Source organism: Amblyomma mixtum, chromosome 1 (genome assembly GCF_055824585.1).
Source record: "Amblyomma mixtum isolate Tamu chromosome 1, ASM5582458v1, whole genome shotgun sequence".
In the NCBI taxonomy this organism is placed as follows: domain Eukaryota; kingdom Metazoa; phylum Arthropoda; class Arachnida; order Ixodida; family Ixodidae; genus Amblyomma; species Amblyomma mixtum.
In genome coordinates, this window is record NC_143012.1 from 123,261,180 (window position 1) to 123,273,419 (window position 12,240).

A 12,240-nucleotide genomic window follows, 5' to 3' on the forward strand; every position below is an offset into this window, starting at 1 on the left:
CCCCGAATCTTTAAAACGCCGAAACTCCAAATCTCCGAAACTCCAAAACTCCAAAAATCCGAAACTCTGAAAATTCGAAACTCCAAAACTCAAAAATTCCGAAACTCCACAACCCTGAACCTCCAAAACTCCGATACTCCGAAACTCCAGAACTCCAAAACTCCCGAGACTGCAAAACTCCAAAACTCCGAAACTCCGGAACTCCGAAACTCCAAAACTCCGATACTGCAAAACTCCAAAACTCCGAAACTCCGAAACTCCGAAACTCCGGAACTCCGAAACTCCAAAACTCCAAAACTCAAAAATTCCGAAACTCCACAACCCTGACTCTCCAAAACTACGAAACTTCAAAACTCCGAAACTCCAACACTCCAAAACTCCAAAACTCCGAACCTCCAAAACTCCAAAACTCCACAACCCCGAATCTCCACAACTCCGAAACTCCAAAAACCATACCTCCAAAAATCAAAAATTCTAAAACTCGAAAACTCCATTAATTCGAACCTCCGAAACTACAAAATTCTGGAACAACAAAACCCTGAATATCCAAAAATCCATACCTCCAAAACTCCAAAAATCCAAAACTCCGAAACTCCGAAACTCCAAAACTCCAAAAGTGCAAAAATCCAAAACTCCAAAACTAAAAAACTCCAAAACTCCAAAAATCCAAAACTCAAAAATCCAAAACTTAAAAACTCCAAACTCCAAAAATACGAAACTCAAAAATTTCAAACTCCAAAACTCTAAAACTCTAAAACTCTAAAACTCCAAAACTCCAACACTCCGGAACTCCGACACTCCAAAACTCCAAAACTCTGAAAATTCGATACTCCAAAACTCCAAAATTCCGAAACTCCAAAACTCTGAAACTCCGATAATCCAGAACTCTAACACTCCAAAACTCCAAAGCTCTAAAACTCCAAAATTCCAATAATCCGAAACTTCGAAAGTCCAAAACTCCAAAAATCCGAAACTCGAAAACTCCAAAACTCCAAAAATCCAAAACACCAGAACTCCAAACTCCAAAACTCCAAAAGTGCAAAAATCCAACTCAAAAACTCAAAAACTCCAAAACTCCAAAACTCTAAAACTCCAAAACTCCAACACTCCGAAACTCCGACACTCCAAAACTCCAAAACTACAAAACTATACTATTCCGAAAATCCAAGACCCCGAATCTTTAAAACGCCGAAACTCCAAATCTCCGAAACTCCAAAACTCCAAAAATCCGAAACTCTGAAAATTCGAAACTCCAAAACTCAAAAATTCCGAAACTCCACAACCCTGAACCTCCAAAACTCCGAAACTCCGAAACTCCAGAACTCCAAAACTCCCGAGACTGCAAAACTCCAAAACTCCACAACCCCGAATCTCCACAACTCCGAAACTCCAAAAATCCATACCTCCAAAAATCAAAAATTCTAAAACTCGAAAACTCCATTAATTCGAAACTCCGAAACTACAAAATTCTGGAACAACAAAACCCTGAATATCCAAAAATCCATACCTCCAAAACTCCAAAAATCCAAAACTCCGAAACTCCGAAACTCCAAAACTCCAAAAGTGCAAAAATCCAAAACTCCAAAACTAAAAAACTCCAAAACTCCAAAAATCCAAAACTCAAAAATCCAAAACTTAAAAACTCCAAACTCCAAAAATACGAAACTCAAAAATTTCAAACTCCAAAACTCTAAAACTCTAAAACTCCAAAACTCCAACACTCCGGAACTCCGACACTCCAAAACTCCAAAACTACAAAACTACAAAATTCCGAAACTCCAAGACCCCGAATCTCCAAAACGCCGAAATTCCAAATCTCCGAAACTCCAAAAATCCGAAACTCTGAAAATTCGATACTCCAAAACTCCAAAATTCCGAAACTCCAAAACTCTGAAACTCCGATAATCCAGAACTCTAACACTCCAAAACTCCAAAGCTCTAAAACTCCAAAATTCCAATAATCCGAAACTTCGAAAGTCCAAAACTCCAAAAATCCGAAACTCGAAAACTCCAAAACTCCAAAAATCCAAAACACCAGAACTCCAATGCTCCAAAACTCCAAAAGTGCAAAAATCCAACTCAAAAACTCCGAACCTCCAAAACTCCAAAACTCCACAACCCCGAATCTCCACAACTCCGAAACTCCAAAAATCCATACCTCCAAAAATCAAAAATTCTAAAACTCGAAAACTCCATTAATTCGAAACTCCGAAACTCCGACTCTCCAAAACTCCAAAACTACAAAATTCTGGAACAACAAAACCCTGAATATCCAAAAATCCATACCTCCAAAACTCCAAAAATCCAAAACTCCGAAACTCCGAAACTCCAAAACTCCAAAAGTTTAAAAATCCAAAACTCCAAAACTCAAAAACTCCAAAACTCCAAAAATCCAAAACTCAAAAATCCAAAACTTAAAAACTCCAAACTCCAAAAATACGAAACTCAAAAATTTCAAACTCCAAAACTCCAACACTCCGAAACTCCGACACACCAAAACTCCAAAACTACAAAACTACAAAATTCCGAAACTCCAAGACCCCGAATCTCCAAAACGCCGAAATTCCAAATCTCCGAAACTCCAAAACTCCAAAAATCCGAAACTCCACAACCCTGAACCTCCAAAACTCCAAAACTCCGATACTGCAAAACTCCAAAACTCCGAAACTCCGAAACTCCGGAACTCCGAAACTCCAAAACTCCAAAACTCAAAAATTCCGAAACTCCACAACCCTGACTCACCAAAACTACGAAACTTCAAAACTCCGAAACTCCAACACTCCAAAACTCCGAACCTCTAAAACTCCAAAACTCCACAACCCCGAATCTCCACAACTCCGAAACTCCAAAAATCCATACCTCCAAAAATCAAAAATTCTAAAACTCGAAAACTCCATTAATTCGAAACTCCGAAACTCCGACACTCCAAAACTACAAAATTCTGGAACAACAAAACCCTGAATATCCAAAAATCCATACCTCCAAAACTCCAAAAATCCAAAACTCCGAAACTCCGAAACTCCAAAACTCCAAAAGTGCAAAAATCCAAAACTCCAAAACTAAAAAACTCCAAAACTCCAAAAATCCAAAACTCAAAAATCCAAAACTTAAAAACTCCAAACTCCAAAAATACGAAACTCAAAAATTTCAAACCCCAAAACTCTAAAACTCTAAAACTCCAAAACTCCAACACTCCGGAACTCCGACACTCCAAAACTACAAAACTACAAAACTACAAAATTCCGAAACTCCAAAACCCCGAATCTCCAAAACGCCGAAATTCCAAATCTCCGAAACTCCAAAAATCCGAAACTCTGAAAATTCGATACTCCAAAACTCCAAAATTCCGAAACTCCAAAACTCCGAAACTCCGATAATCCAGAACTCTAACACTCCAAAACTCCAAAGCTCTAAAACTCCAAAATTCCAATAATCCGAAACTTCGAAAGTCCAAAACTCCAAAAATCCGAAACTCGAAAACTCCAAAACTCCAAAACTCCAAAAATCCAAAACACCAAAACTCCAATGCTCCAAAACTCCAAAAGTGCAAAAATCCAACTCAAAAACTCAAAAACTCCAAAACTCCAAAACTCTAAAACTCCAAAACTCCAACACTCCGAAACTCCGACACTCCAAAACTACAAAACTACAAAATTCCGAAACTCCAAGACCCCGAATCTTTAAAACGCCGAAACTCCAAATCTCCGAAACTCCAAAACTCCAAAAATCCGAAACTGAAAATTCGAAACTCCAAAACTCCAAAACAGCAAAACTCTAAAACTCCGAAACTCCAAAACTCAAAAATTCCGAAACTCCACAACCCTGAACCTCCAAAACTCCGAAACTCCGAAACTCCAAACCTCCAAAACTCCCGAGACTGCAAAACTCCAAAAACTCCGAAACTCCGAAACTCCGGAACTCCGAAACTCCAAAACTCCAAAATTCTGGAACAACGAAACCCTGAATATCCAAAAATCCATACCTCCAAAACTCCAAAAATCCAAAACTCCGAAACTCCAAAACTCCAAAAGTGCAAAAATCCAAAACTCCAAAACTCAAAAACTCAAAAACTCCAAAAAACCAAAAATCCAAAACTCAAAAATCCAAAACTTAAAAACTCCAAACTCCAAAAATCCGAAACTCAAAAATTTCAAACTCCAAAACTCTAAAACTCTAAAACTCCAAAACTCTAAAACTCCAAAACTCCAACACTCCGAAACTCCGACACTCCAAAACTAAAAAACTACAAAATTCCAAAACTCCTAGACCCCGAATCTCCAAAACGCCGAAACTCCAAATCTCCGAAACTCCAAAACTCCAAAAATCCGAAACTCTGAAAATTCGAAACTCCAAAACTCAAAAATTCCGAAACTCCACAACCCTGAACCTCCAAAACTCCGAAATTCCGAAACTCCAGAACTCCAAAACTCCCGAGACTGCAAAACTCCAAAACTCCGAAACTCCGAAGCTCCGAAACTCCAAAACTCCAAAACTCCGATACTGCAAAACTCCAAAACTCCGAAACTCCGAAACTCCGAAGCTCCGAAACTCCAAAACTCCAAAACTCCGATACTGCAAAACTCCAAAACTCCGAAACTCCGAAACTCCGGAACTCCGAAACTCCAAAACTCCAAAACTCAAAAATTCCGAAACTCCACAACCCTGACTCTCCAAAACTCCGAAACTTCAAAACTCCGAAACTTCAACACTCCAAAACTCCAAAACTCCGAACGTCCAAAACTCCAAAACTCCACAACCCCGAATCTCTACAACTCCGAAACTCCAAAAATCCATACCTCCAAAAATCAAAAATTCTAAAACTCGAAAACTCCATTAATTCGAAACTCCGAAACTCCGACTCTCCAAAACTCCAAAACTACAAAATTCTGGAACAACAAAACCCTGAATATCCAAAAATCCATACCTCCAAAACTCCAAAAATCCAAAACTCCGAAACTCCGAAACTCCAAAACTCCAAAAGTGCAAAAATCCAAAACTCCAAAACTCAAAAACACCAAAACTCCAAAAATCCAAAACTCAAAAATCCAAAACTTAAAAACTCCAAACTCCAAAAATCCGAAACTCCACAACCCTGAACCTCCAAAACTCCAAAACTCCGATACTGCAAAACTCCAAAACTCCGAAACTCCGAAACTCCGGAACTCCGAAACTCCAAAACTCCAAAACTCAAAAATTCCGAAACTCCACAACCCTGACTCACCAAAACTACGAAACTTCAAAACTCCGAAACTCCAACACTCCAAAACTCCGAACCTCTAAAACTCCAAAACTCCACAACCCCGAATCTCCACAACTCCGAAACTCCAAAAATCCATACCTCCAAAAATCAAAAATTCTAAAACTCGAAAACTCCATTAATTCGAAACTCCGAAACTCCGACACTCCAAAACTACAAAATTCTGGAACAACAAAATCCTGAATATCCAAAAATCCATACCTACAAAACTCCAAAAATCCAAAACTCCGAAACTCCGAAACTCCAAAACTCCAAAAGTGCAAAAATCCAAAACTCCAAAACTAAAAAACTCCAAAACTCCAAAAATCCAAAACTCAAAAATCCAAAACTTAAAAACTCCAAACTCCAAAAATACGAAACTCAAAAATTTCAAACTCCAAAACTCTAAAACTCTAAAACTCCAAAACTCCAACACTCCGGAACTCCGACACTCCAAAACTACAAAACTACAAAACTACAAAATTCCGAAACTCCAAAACCCCGAATCTCCAAAACGCCGAAATTCCAAATCTCCGAAACTCCAAAAATCCGAAACTCTGAAAATTCGATACTCCAAAACTCCAAAATTCCGAAACTCCAAAACTCCGAAACTCCGATAATCCAGAACTCTAACACTCCAAAACTCCAAAGCTCTAAAACTCCAAAATTCCAATAATCCGAAACTTCGAAAGTCCAAAACTCCAAAAATCCGAAACTCGAAAACTCCAAAACTCCAAAACTCCAAAAATCCAAAACACCAAAACTCCAATGCTCCAAAACTCCAAAAGTGCAAAAATCCAACTCAAAAACTCAAAAACTCCAAAACTCCAAAACTCTAAAACTCCAAAACTCCAACACTCCGAAACTCCGACACTCCAAAACTACAAAACTACAAAATTCCGAAACTCCAAGACCCCGAATCTTTAAAACGCCGAAACTCCAAATCTCCGAAACTCCAAAACTCCAAAAATCCGAAACTGAAAATTCGAAACTCCAAAACTCCAAAACAGCAAAACTCTAAAACTCCGAAACTCCAAAACTCAAAAATTCCGAAACTCCACAACCCTGAACCTCCAAAACTCCGAAACTCCGAAACTCCAAACCTCCAAAACTCCCGAGACTGCAAAACTCCAAAAACTCCGAAACTCCGAAACTCCGGAACTCCGAAACTCCAAAACTCCAAAATTCTGGAACAACGAAACCCTGAATATCCAAAAATCCATACCTCCAAAACTCCAAAAATCCAAAACTCCGAAACTCCAAAACTCCAAAAGTGCAAAAATCCAAAACTCCAAAACTCAAAAACTCAAAAACTCCAAAAAACCAAAAATCCAAAACTAAAAAATCCAAAACTTAAAAACTCCAAACTCCAAAAATCCGAAACTCAAAAATTTCAAACTCCAAAACTCTAAAACTCTAAAACTCCAAAACTCTAAAACTCCAAAACTCCAACACTCCGAAACTCCGACACTCCAAAACTAAAAAACTACAAAATTCCAAAACTCCTAGACCCCGAATCTCCAAAACGCCGAAACTCCAAATCTCCGAAACTCCAAAACTCCAAAAATCCGAAACTCTGAAAATTCGAAACTCCAAAACTCAAAAATTCCGAAACTCCACAACCCTGAACCTCCAAAACTCCGAAACTCCGAAACTCCAGAACTCCAAAACTCCCGAGACTGCAAAACTCCAAAACTCCGAAACTCCGAAGCTCCGAAACTCCAAAACTCCAAAACTCCGATACTGCAAAACTCCAAAACTCCGAAACTCCGAAACTCCGAAGCTCCAAAACTCCAAAACTCCGATACTGCAAAACTCCAAAACTCCGAAACTCCGAAACTCCGGAACTCCGAAACTCCAAAACTCCAAAACTCAAAAATTCCGAAACTCCACAACCCTGACTCTCCAAAACTCCGAAACTTCAAAACTCCGAAACTCCAACACTCCAAAACTCCAAAACTCCGAACCTCCAAAACTCCAAAACTCCACAACCCCGAATCACTACAACTCCGAAACTCCAAAAATCCATACCTCCAAAAATCAAAAATTCTAAAACTCGAAAACTCCATTAATTCGAAACTCCGAAACTCCGACTCTCCAAAACTTCAAAACTACAAAATTCTGGAACAACAAAACCCTGAATATCCAAAAATCCATACCTCCAAAACTCCAAAAATCCAAAACTCCGAAACTCCGAAACTCCAAAACTCCAAAAGTGCAAAAATCCAAAACTCCAAAACTCAAAAACACCAAAACTCCAAAAATCCAAAACTCAAAAATCCAAAACTTAAAAACTCCAAACTCCAAAAATCCGAAACTCAAAAATTTCAAACTCCAAAACTCTAAAACTCTAAAACTCCAAAACTCTAAAACTCCAAAACTCCAACACTCCGAAACTCCGACACTCCAAAACTAAAAAACTACAAAATTCCAAAACTCCTAGACCCCGAATCTCCAAAACGCCGAAACTCCAAATCTCCGAAACTCCAAAACTCCAAAAATCCGAAACTCTGAAAATTCGAAACTCCAAAACTCAAAAATTCCGAAACTCCACAACCCTGAACCTCCAAAACTCCGAAACTCCGAAACTCCAGAACTCCAAAACTCCCGAGAATGCAAAACTCCAAAACTCCGAAACTCCGAAGCTCCGAAACTCCAAAACTCCAAAACTCCGATACTGCAAAACTCCAAAACTCCGAAACTCCGAAACTCCGAAGCTCCGAAACTCCAAAACTCCAAAACTCCGATACTGCAAAACTCCAAAACTCCGCAACTCCGAAACTCCGGAACTCCGAAACTCCAAAACTCCAAAACTCAAAAATTCCGAAACTCCACAACGCTGACTCTCCAAAACTCCGAAACTTCAAAACTCCGAAACTCCAACACTCCAAAACTCCAAAACTCCGAACCTCCAAAACTCCAAAACTCCACAACCCCGAATCTCCACAACTCCGAAACTCCAAAAATCCATACCTCCAAAAATCAAAAATTCTAAAACTCGAAAACTCCATTAATTCGAAACTCCGAAACTCCGACTCTCCAAAACTCCAAAACTACAAAATTCTGGAACAACAAAACCCTGAATATCCAAAAATCCATACCTCCAAAACTCCAAAAATAAAAAACTCCAAAACTCAAAAACACCAAAACTCCAAAAATCCAAAACTCAAAAATCCAAAACTTAAGAACTCCAAACTCCAAAAATAAGAAACTCAAAAATTTCAAACTCCAAAACTCTAAAACTCTAAAACTCCAAAACTCCAACACTCCGAAACTCCGACACTCCAAAACTCCAAAACTACAAAACTACAAAATTCCGAAACTCCAAGACCCCGAATCTCCAAAACGCCGAAATTCCAAATCTCCGAAACTCCAAAACTCCAAAAATCCGAAACTCTGAAAATTCGATACTCCAAAACACCAAAACTCCGAAACTCCGATAATTTAGAACTCCAAAACTCCAAAACTCTAAAACTCCAAAACTCCAACACTCCGAAACTCCGACACTCCAAAACTCCAAAACTACAAAACTACAATATTCCGAAAATCCAAGACCCCGAATCTCCAAAACGCCAAAACTCCAAATCTCCGAAACTCCAAAACTCCAAAAATCCGAAACTCTGGAAATTCAAAACTCTAAAACTCCAAAACTCCAAAACTCCGACACTCCGAAACTCCCAAACTCAAAAATTCCGAAACTCCACAACCCTGAACCTCGAAAACTCTGAAACTCCAAAACTCCGAAACTCCAAAACTCCAAACCTCCATAACTCCAAAACTCCAAAAGTGCAAAAATCCAAAACTCAAAAACTCAAAAACTCCGAAACTCCGAAACTCCGGAACTCCGGAACTCCAAAACTCCAAAACTAAAAAATTCCGAAACTCCACAACCCTGACTCTCCAAAACTCCGAAACTTCAAAACTCCGAAACTCCAAAACTCCAAAACTCCGAACCTCCAAAACTCCAAAACTCCACAACCCCGAATCTCCACAACTCCGAAACTCCAAAAATCCATACCTCCAAAAATCAAAAATTCTAAAACTCGAAAACTCCATTAATTCGAAACTCCGAAACTCCAAAAATCCAAAACACCAAAACTCCAATGCTCCAAAAATCCAAAACTCCAAAAATCCAAAACTCCGAAAATCGAAAACTTAAAAACTCCAAAACTCCAAAAGTGCAAAAATCCAAAACTCCAAAGCTCCAAAGCTCCAAAACTCCAGAACTCCGAATTTCCGAAACTCCACAACCCCGAATCTCCAAAACTCCGAAAATCCAAAGCTCCCAAACTCCGAAACTCCAAAACTCCGATACTCCAGAACTCCAAAACTCCAAAACTCTGAAACTCCAAAACTCCAACACTCCGAAACTCCGACACTCCAAAACTACAAAACTACAAAATTCCGAAACTCCAAGACCCCGAATCTCCAAAACGCCGAAACTCCAAATCTCCGAAACTCCAAAACTCCAAAAATCCGAAACTCCAAAACTCAAAAATTCCGAAACTCCACAACCCTGAACCTCCAAATCTCCAAAACTCCATAACTCCAAAACTCCAAAAGTGCAAAAATCCAAAACTCAAAAACTCAAAAACTCCAAAACTTTAAAACTCCAAAACTCCAACACTCCAAAACTCCGACACTCCAAAACTACAAAACTACAAAATTCCGAAACTCCAAGACCCCGAATCTTTAAAACGCCGAAACTCCAAATCACCGAAACTCCAAAACTCCAAAAATCCGAAACTCTGAAAATTCGAAACTCCAAAACTCCAAAACTGCAAAACTGCAAAACTCCAAAACTCCGAAACTCCAAAACTCAAAAATTCCGAAACTCCACAACCCTGAACCTCCAAAACTCCGAAACTCCGAAACTCCAGAACTCCAAAACTCCCGAGACTGCAAAACTCCAAAATTCCGAAACTCCGAAACTCCGAACTCCGAAACTCCAAAACTCCAAAACTCAAAAATTCCGAAACTCCACAACCCTGACTCTCCAAAACTCCGAAACTCCAAAACTCCAAAACTCCAAAATTCTGGAACAACAAAACCCTGAATATCCAAAAATCCATACCTCCAAAACTCCAAAAATCCAAAACTCCGAAACTCCAAAACTCCAAAAGTGCAAAAATCCAAAACTCTAAAACTCCAAAACTCCAAAACTCCAACACTCCGAAACTCCGACACTCCAAAACTCCAAAACTACAAAATTCCGAAACTCCAAGACTCCGAATCTCCAAAACGCCGAAATTCCAAATCTCCGAAACTCCAAAACTCCAAAAATCCGAAACTCTGAAAATTCGAAACTCTAAAACTCCAAAACTCCAAAACTCCAAAACTCCGAAACTCCCAAACTCAAAAATTCCGAAACTCCACAACCCTGAACCTCGAAAACTCTGAAATTCCAAAACTCCGAAACTCCGAAACTCCAGAACTCCAAAACTCCCGAGACTGCAAAACTCCAAAATTCCGAAACTCCGAAACTCCGGAACTCCGAAACTCCAAAACTCCAAAACTCAAAAATTCCGAAACTCCACAACCCTGACTCTCCAAAACTCCGAAACTCCAAAACTCCGAAACTCCAAAACTCCAAAACTCCAAAACTCCAAAATTCTGGAACAACAAAACCCTGAATATCCAAAAATCCATACCTCCAAAACTCCAAAAATCCAAAACTCCTAAACTCCAAAACTCCAAAAGTGCAAAAATCCAAAACTCCAAAACTCAAAAACTCCAAAACTCCAAAAATCCAAAAATCCGACACTCAAAAATTTCAAACTCCAAAATTCTAAAACTCAAACTCCAAAACTCCAACACTCCGAAACTCCGACACTCCAAAACTCCAAAACTACAAAATTCCGAAACTCCATGACTCCGAATCTCCAAAACGCCGAAATTCCAAATCTCCGAAACTCCAAAACTCCAAAAATCCGAAACTCTGAAAATTCGATACTCCAAAACTCCAAAACTCCGAAACTCCGATAATTTAGAACTCCAAAACTCCAAAACTCTAAAACTCCAAAACTCCAACACTCCGAAACTCCGACACTCCAAAACTCCAAAACTGCAAAACTACAAAACTACAAAATTCCGAAACTCCAAGACCCCGAATCTCCAAAACGCCAAAACTCCAAATCTCCTAAACTCCAAAACTCCAAAAATCCGAAACTCTGAAAATTCGAAACTCTAAAACTCCAAAACTCCAAAACTCCGAAACTCCGAAACTCCAAAACTCCAAAACTCCAAAACTCCAAAACTCCGAACCTCCAAAACTCCTAAACTCCACAACCCCGAATCTCCACAACTCCGAAACTCCGAAACTCCGAAACTCCAAAACTCCAAAACTCCATAACTCCAAAACTGCAAAAGTTCAAAAATCCAAAACTCAAAAACTCAAAAACTCAAAAACTCAAAAACTCCAAAACTCTATAACTCCAAAACTCCAACACTCCAAAACTCCGACACTCCAAAACTACAAAACTACAAAATTCCGAAACTCCAAGACCCCGAATCTTTAAAACGCCGAAACTCCAAATCTCTGAAACTCCAAAACTCCAAAAATCCGAAACTCCACAACCCTGAACCTCGAAAACTCTGAAACTCCGAAACTCCGAAACTCCAAAATTCCAAAACTCCGATACTGCAAAACTCCAAAACTCCGAAACTCCGAAACTCCGGAACTCCGAAACTCCAAAACTCCAAAACTCAAAAACTCAAAAACTCCAAAACTCTATAACTCCAAAACTCCAACACTCCAAAACTCCGACACTCCAAAACTACAAAACTACAAAATTCCGAAACTCCAAGACCCCGAATCTTTAAAACGCCGAAACTCCAAATCTCCGAAACTCCAAAACTCCAAAAATCCGAAACTCTGAAAATTCGAAACTCCAAAACTCAAAAATTCCGAAACTCCACATCCCTGAACCTCCAAAACTCCGATACTCCGAAACTCCAGAACTCCAAAACTCCCGAGACTGCAAAACTCCAAAACTCCGAAACTC